Source organism: Octopus bimaculoides, chromosome 19, assembly GCF_046866305.1.
Source record: "Octopus bimaculoides isolate indiv1 chromosome 19, ASM4686630v1, whole genome shotgun sequence".
Taxonomy (NCBI): Eukaryota; Metazoa; Mollusca; class Cephalopoda; order Octopoda; family Octopodidae; genus Octopus; species Octopus bimaculoides.
This window is the reverse complement of record NC_142946.1, coordinates 20,610,342-20,617,841: the sequence shown is the minus strand read 5'-3', so window position 1 is coordinate 20,617,841 and position 7,500 is coordinate 20,610,342. Positions and strand designations below refer to the sequence as shown.

At 36.3% G+C, this 7,500-nt stretch overlaps 1 long non-coding RNA gene across 3 annotated transcripts in view; it reads left to right on the top strand.

Annotated features, from left to right (window-relative positions):
• The first annotated feature begins 6,022 nt into the window (after positions 1-6,022).
• Positions 6,023-7,500, top strand: part of LOC128250119 (uncharacterized) — a 68,466-nt gene continuing 66,988 nt past the window's right edge. Inside the window, exon 1 of one of the 3 annotated variants that reach the window (XR_016245184.1) lies at positions 6,023-7,500. This exon is cut by the window's right edge and continues 134 nt beyond it. This is a non-coding gene — a long non-coding RNA (uncharacterized LOC128250119). The other 2 variants (XR_016245182.1, XR_016245183.1) reach the window with 2 other exon arrangements.

The following is a 7,500-nucleotide window of genomic DNA, read 5'->3' as shown; positions in this document are numbered from 1 at the left end:
GTAAATCCTTCCCTCATCTGTGTCAGGGATGACTATTATGCCATGGACCTTTCGCTTTTTTTAAAATAGACCTACAGACATAGGTCCTTTACCTATCACGTTGTACCCGTCTTTTCTCGTATAGAAATGCGTAGTCGTTCTCATTTTCCAAATACTAATTTCTGACCCGCCAACCGCTCACATGTTCGACGCATCACTTTAACCCAACTTCAGAAAAGTTAGTAACGAGGTCTTGATTAGAAGATTCATAGCGCAAGCCGTCACACATCAAATCAGTATTATGTGCCCATCAGAGCTTCAACTTCTGTCTCTACATGAACAACTTTACAACCATAAACAGCCGTAAGATACAGATTTACACGCAGCCAAATATCTGGAGCACAACTACGAACGTTAAAGTAGTACCTTTTGAAATTAAGAGACATTCTGTATCAATTTATCCCCGCACTTAATGGTTCTTCATTATCAAGGAAAACAATGAACAGCATACAGTTTCCTATTCAAACGTGGAACCATGACAACGACGCGTTTAAACGACTGCTTTTATATCTACTCCTTTATATCTACTCCTTTAACCACTTCTAATGCAGAAGTCATAGCTTCATCTTTTAGATCTCTTCTCTGTTTTATTTTTCATTTTATATTTGCTGTGCTAGCTTCCCTTCCTATATTTCAAACACTTTTCTTCTCCCACCTTATCTAGTTTCGCTCTCCTTTTAATTATCTCACACCTATGCACTTATGCACCCTCCCGTTCCTTTTTGAGTTCAATTAGCTGCAGCCAGTCGCTCTGGCATGCAGAAAACAACTTTCTCTCTTATTCTTATTCCCTCAACATCTTCCCCCTGATGACACGCTGTTCGAGACATCGCGTCGGAATGTCCTGTCCGCAAGCCACGATTAGTTTAGTTTTCTTCTTCCAAATAATAAAGATTTTGTGAAAGTAGACCAAATTCATTGAACTTTTCAACGTACATACATAGGTATCTAATTAAATCTATCAATCTATCTATCTATCTATCTATCTATCTATCTATCTATCTATCTATCTATCTATCTATCTATCTATTTATGTATCTATCTATCTATCTATCTATCTATCTATCTATCTATCTATCTATCTATCTATCTATCTATCTATCTATTTATGTATCTATTTATCTATCTATCTACCCTTCTGTCTGCCTGTCATTGTTAGTAAGATTTTTCGGTTGCATGGTAATGATTACGTATTGAGATTAAGGGTTTATAAATTATAGGAATATTAATAAGGGTTATTGTATTATAATTTTTAAATTTTGAATTGCAGTATGTCTGTGTGTGTGTGTGTGTGTGTGTATGTGTGTGTGTGTGCGTGTGTGTGTGTGTGTGTGTGTGTGTCTATCTATATATCTATCTATCTATCTATCTATCTATCTATCTATCTATCTATCTATCTATCTATCTATCTATCTATTTTGACAAGCGATGAGATCCAGAGATTCAGCGAATAGAAGATACTTATTAGCGTTAAAATTATTGAAACTTAGACTCCGATGCCCTCAATAGTTACGATGGGACGTCCCCCGTCTAGCTCTACAGATCTATCAGGACGAAAGTCGTCTTCTAGGCAGTAGTTTCCGGCTCGAAATTTCTGGAACCACCGTTGACACTGGCTTACGCTTATTGTCCGATCCCCATATACTTCATTAAATAAATATCCCTCGCACTTTCCGTTGCGTTGTTACCATTATTGAACTCAAAATATACTGAATATGCTCCTTAGTCATTTCCATTACATCTTTGAAAAAATAACTGTTAAAATCGAACTGCACTTTTCAAAACTTTCTCTAAGAATAAGTAGAAGGTAAAATTACTACCTTCTCCTATAGTAAGTTGATGCAGGTAGTTTATCCTGTCCCCCTCTGACTTTTAGTTCATGCAATTGAAAAAACCGTATCATTTATGGGATGACCCAATATATATATATATATATATATATATATATATATATATATATATATATATATATATACACACAAGGAAAGAATGAAGTGGAATTAATTCCGTATATAGAACAACCATGTAGTGCTCAGCTTGGATTTGGTCATTCAATCATTCAAAGTCACCTACGTGCCATCGGAAATGTCAACAAATTCGGTCAATGGGTTCCTCACAAACTTTCAAAGACTAATCGCACGCAGAGACCGAATGAGTAGTCTTCTTTAATGTCACATCCCGCGAATGAACCGGTTTTAGATCGACTAGTTACTGGTGATGAGAAATGGTTTTTTTATAAAAATGTGATGCGCCGAAGATAGTGGGTAGAGAAAGGAGAAATACCGACATCCTGGGATAAAGAATGTCTTCACCCATGTAAGGTGCTGTTATCTTTTTGGTGGCATAAGAAAGGTTCAGTCCACCTTAAACTTTTAGACCCAAACCAAACGATAACAAATGAGATCTGCTACGAGAAGCTTGAGCGGTTTAAGTCAGTACTAGAAGAAAAACGACCCTCTTCGGTTTAAACAGGAAAGGTATTCTTCCATCAGGATAATGCTCGGCTACATACAGCGAGAATGACATTCCAAAGGCTGGAGCAGTTTGAATGGGAAACGATGACTCACCGACCATATTCGCCGGGCATTCCCCCATCTGATTATCATTTATTCTACGGTCTTCAAAATAATTTGTATGGAAAAAATATGAATTCTGTAGACGACGTCAGAACAGTACTGGAGAAGAATTGTTCGTCACGGACAAGTGAATTTTGGAAGAGGGGACTTGCAAGTCTACCAGATAGATGGAAGAACATTGTAGAAAATGGAGAGCATATCTTAGATTAAAAAAGAACTTTGTTTCTTTTAATTTTGAAAAAAATAAAAGAAGTATAAAAATACTGCATTATTTATAGAATGACCCAACACACACACACACACACACACACACACACACACACATACACACACACACACACACACACACACACACACAGATAAATAGATAATTAAATATATGTGCATGTAGTTATATTTAACACGTTTGTGTACATACAAATGTGGAAAGACATTACTGCGAATATGTCTAGGGCACACACAGACATATATGTGCGCAGACACACACTCACACATAAGCACGCATGCGCGAGCCCAGCACTAGGCTGCGAATGATGTTAACAGACGATTAGGATGCGTATTGCTGCGTTGTTACACTCTGTTACTTACAGCTTGAAAATAACAAACGTTCCTATATATTAAACAATAAATATCAAATTTCTGCGTACAACGCTTTGTGAAACTGGAATAAATTAATTAAATGTTTACTGATCAGCTATGTTTGAAGTATTTCAGTCATCACAGCTTTGAGCGCCTCTAATCAGAGATGATTTTGATTACTTGGACATTTCGTATCTACGCAAGCAAAAAGTTTTACTTCAGCCGTTCTTATTGCACGAAATCTGTTGGGAACTTTTGTGTTTTGCCCTCTCTTTCGCTTGTAGCTCTGTTTGAGCCCAAAATGAAAAGGAGGCACTGTTGAAATCAAGCAGATTAATAGAAACATTCGCAGTTTGATATTGGTGTTGAAACAGGTTTGATATCAAGCATCTTTGATTTTAAAATGCCATAATGAAGAGCAGCGATTACATTGTGGCCTTGCATCACCAGTAAGTCAATGCAAGAACACCGTCCATTTATCTTCAATAACGCTTCATGCGCTGCCAGTCGCTCAGTTTCTTTTTATATAAACCGCCTAGTTTTATTGTGGTCCGGATTCCTGCTAAGGTTGAATGACTTAAGAAATTAGTTGTGCTACCGGTAATATGTTGATACCTCGGTTGGGAATGTATTAGCACTGCATAATATTAGTTTCTGTTTATGTATTGATACTAACACTGATTCAAACCCACCGATAAACACGTTCTCGCACGCACACACATTCAATGACGGAAAGGCGTACACACATACGTGTATCCAATAGCAGAGTTATATGTGAAAATGTTCTCTGTGTGTGTGTATGTATGTGTGTGTATGTATGTGTGTGTGTGTGTTTGTTTCCAGTCCCTATAAGAAAAAAGAAAACAGAGCGGTTCCTGACAGGTTTCGAACTCTCTATCGTCAATCTTAACGTTTCTGTCAGTGACAATACAAGTGTTAACTCTGAAGATTCTCACAACATAATATTTACATCTCTAAGTAAGAAACACGTGTTCTTTTCGCATGCCGTCAGTTACTTAATCGTATAATTTCGTAATACATTCAACCAACCAATCGGCGCCGCTTAGATTGCATCCGTGCATATCACATAAATGTAAAATGACACTACTCTATATCAACTCTTGCACGAGTTGCATGATTCTCTCCCTATCTCTGTTTTTGTGTACAAACACCTCTTCCCCACCCACACACACATACACACCCACACACATACGCAAATGACCACACGAATATATTCAAGTATATGCATGTATGCATATATATAAATGTGTGCGTGTGTATGTATAACGGTTATCCCTGTACAAACTCATAGATAGGTATGCACAAATACATGTATATATATATATATATGTATGTATGTGTGTGTGTGTGTGTGTGTGTGTGTGTGTCTGTATATACGTATACGTTACCTACGCACACACAAATGTATGTATGTATGTATGTATGTACACATGCATATATGTGTATGTATATCTATACCTACCTGTCTGTCCGTCTGTCCATCCATCCATCCGTCCATCCATCCATCTGTCCAGTCATCTATCTATCTATCTATCTATCTATCTATCTATCTATCTATCTATCTATCTTCATATCCACATACATGTGTTTTTGTATATGTGTGTGTGTATACAGATTGTTCTCAGCCTCTTAGGGTAAATAGACAAACAGAGCTGATTCAAAACTATATAAAAAAATATATATAGTACGCAATATCTTTCGCTTAACGTCAATTCGTACAAACACTGATACATAAAAACAACCCGGAGAAAACATCGAATGTGAATTAATTATAAAGTTCATCTTCAGTGCGACTATTTAATATTGTGAGTCTACGTAAAGGATACATACAGACGCATGTAGAAAGTCACTGGATATATCTGTTTGTTGGACATATATGATAAGCTGTAATATACTAAAGTGAAAAAAATAGGATAAATAAAATATGAATCATAAAACCGTCTATACAAATTTCTGCTTTGTAATGTAAATCATTATAATTTCATCCATCACACAGCCTACATTTGTGTACCTTAATACTAATAATGGTGTTGGAGAAGATAACTGTTGCAACAACAATAAAGCAATGATGAAAATAAAAAATAAACATAATAATAATAACAAGAAGAAGAAGAAGAAGAAAAAGGAGAAAAAGAATTACAAATATATAAAAAATGTTCGATTTTTTATTTCCTGAAAATATGAATCTGTGTTTCAAAGATACCTAAAACGTTTAATGTTTTGAAAGAAATTATTGGTAAGTATGAAACCGCCAGAATGGCCTCTACCACTATCGCGAGTAACACCACACACAACGCACACACCACCAAAACCATCATTTCTATCAATACCAGCATCACCACAGCCACCACCACCATGAAAAGTGCTGCTGCTGCTACTACTACTACTACTACTACTACTACTACTACTACTACTACTACTACTACTACTACTACCACTACTACTACTGATTCTGCTGCTGCTGTTCTGCTTTTGGCTGCTTAGTATTACAATTTTACTGTTTGTAATTTATATGCTTAATATTAACTACTATGAAAAGCAGAAATAGGACGCCGGGCAAAATACTGATCGGCACTTCGTCCGTACTTACGTTCTGTCCTCAAATTCCGAAGGGATTGACTTTGCCTTTCATCCTCCCGGTGTTGATAGCATAAGTACCAGTTGAACTCTGGAGTGATGTAATCGACTTACTCCTACCAACTCCGAAACTGCTGGTCTTGTTTTAAAATTTGAAAACAACATCAACTCCTATATTCTGTTTTTAATATCTGCATATTAGTCTGTGAGCCGGCTGAAAGAATCGTTAACGAATAACATAAAGTTTTTAGCGCATATTCCCGACAATTTACGCTCTGCGTTCATGTCCCACAGATGTAACCTTTGCTTGTTATCCTTTCGAGATTGATAGAAAATGATTGTTAAAAATTTAAATGGAATAACATTTTTCAAAGTATAGATAACCGTTTTTGAAATGGCTTCGTCATTGCTCACCGGCGTAATTAGAGAATGAGGTGATTGAAAGTTTTGATGTTGATAGCATTTTTATTTCTGCTGTCATCTCCAACCAAAAAATGCTGCAGGTGACGTAGTATCTACAAGTACGGTCTCAGTTTTTAACAAAAAAAAAATACAGCCATAACAAATGCAATAAACATGATAGAACCAGTAGCAACAACGAGAAAAGCGAAACGCCCAACAAAGACGCTTGCAGGTTTATTCGAGAAAAGTGCATTGTAACGCCTCCGCTATAGCAACAATCTGTAGCAACACAAGCAAGACCTCCATCGTTACGTCAATAATGGCAGTAACAACATTGATAGTAATAATAGCAGTAGTAGTGAAAATACAAAATAAAGCAAAAATTATTCTTTTGCTATTATTACTAAGTTTTTCGACATTATCTCATTCAACACAAATCACGAACAATTGGAAGTGGAGGAGACAGTCATGAACAAACCTGAAAAGATAAACGTTATGCTCAATATACCGTAACACATTTTAGAACTAAAAGAACGGAAAACAATTCTGTAAAGATACGTAATAACGAAAATACATAAATTTGTACCTAAACCTCCATGTGAAGCCGAATTTTGTTTAAAATACATATGGCCACAAATTATTTTTCTGGGACATGTCAATAATTTCGGATATATTCTACTTCTTTTCCACTCGGATTTACTAAACTAGGAGCGTTCCCTATCGTTCAAAGAAGAACTGAAAGCTTTATGCACTGATGCCAATTTATCTGGGATACTTTGTAAAAATAATTTGTTTTATATTGCTAACGGAGCACATTGTTTTTTCGGGATAAAATTTTGGGTGAGAGGACTAGTCAATCATACCGATCCCACCTGGCATTTCATTAATCAACCTCAAAAGATTGAAGTACAAAGTCGACCTCAGCGGAATTTGAAATCAGAACGTAAAGACTGATGAAATGTCATGAAGAATTTTGTGCAAACGATTCTGCCAGGTCACCTCATTCCTAATAATAGTAACAATTTCAAATTTTGGCACAAGGCCAGCAATGTCAGGATAGGAGTGTGTCGATTACATAAATCCCCCAGTGCTCAACTGGGACTTATTTTATCGACCCCGAAAGGGTGGAAGGCAAAATCGATCTCGAAAGAATTTGAACTCAGATTGTATGAACGGAGAAAATGCTGCTAAACATGTACTAAAGATTTCTCCGGCTCGCCATCTTAACAACAACAACAACAACAACATCAACGAATAACATCAATACAACGATAAAATTTCAGCGAACAAGAAGAGCAAAATCTCT